The following is a 984-nucleotide window of genomic DNA, read 5'->3' as shown; positions in this document are numbered from 1 at the left end:
GTTCTTAAGTATTTGGATTGATACCTTACTGATAACGCGCAATTTTCAATGGATGGTTTAGTACATTCAGAGCTAATAACTTGCAACTTCGAAATGTTGACTCCAAAACATGTAAACAGGTTAACTCTAAATTTTGGCAACAGTCCTCTTGCTCGTAAAAATAATCCAATAATATCTCAGTTCGATATGCCATCTTTTTCTCGCATGTGTTTATACGCAAGGCTCGTAATTCCACTTGGATTCTGCAGATGGGTAAAATCGTAATAATAATGTTATTTATTTTATTTCCCACTAACTATTTCTACGGCTTTTGAAGACGCCGAGATACCGGAATTTTGTCCCTATTTGTCTATTTCAATGATGAGGAAGCTCATCAAAGTAGCCAGTAAGGCTTCTAACGAATTCGGTCCGGCTGAGGGGTGGTAATAAAGAAAAGATCTATGAAGTGTGAATTCTCCCCAGTGACGAAAATTTTTGTCTGTTTTAGGGTACAAGATCTCAATCATGCTTGAAATGTTGAAAAATTATGCAAAAGGCTTTGTCCGGGCTATGAATAATTCCAAGGTGTTTCATGCTAAGATGTACATATTGTTCTATTCCTCCCACTCACACTTATGGCGAGTGACTGAATTTTTAGGGAACATCCAATGCGGTGTATTCAATCTTGCTGGTGCGAATGTGAAAATAAAGCCGGAACACCGATGAAAAAGAGACAATTAATTTGAAATAAAACTATGAAGCAGAAAGGTCGTATTATAACTATGTAATTTCATTAGAAGCGTAGCTTCTAAACACTTTTCCCAAATAATAATAATAATAATAATAATAATAATAATAATAATAATAATAATAATAATAATAATAATAATAATAATAATAATAATAACAGTGTAAAAACGATGTGACAGAGATTGGATAACAGAAGATATAATACAAGACAGAGCGTCTTTCATAAGATTGATACAAAATTTCAAGGGTTTCCAG

This window comes from Anabrus simplex, chromosome 6 (assembly GCF_040414725.1).
Source record: "Anabrus simplex isolate iqAnaSimp1 chromosome 6, ASM4041472v1, whole genome shotgun sequence".
Taxonomy (NCBI): domain Eukaryota; kingdom Metazoa; phylum Arthropoda; class Insecta; order Orthoptera; family Tettigoniidae; genus Anabrus; species Anabrus simplex.
Note: the sequence above shows the minus strand (reverse complement) of the source record.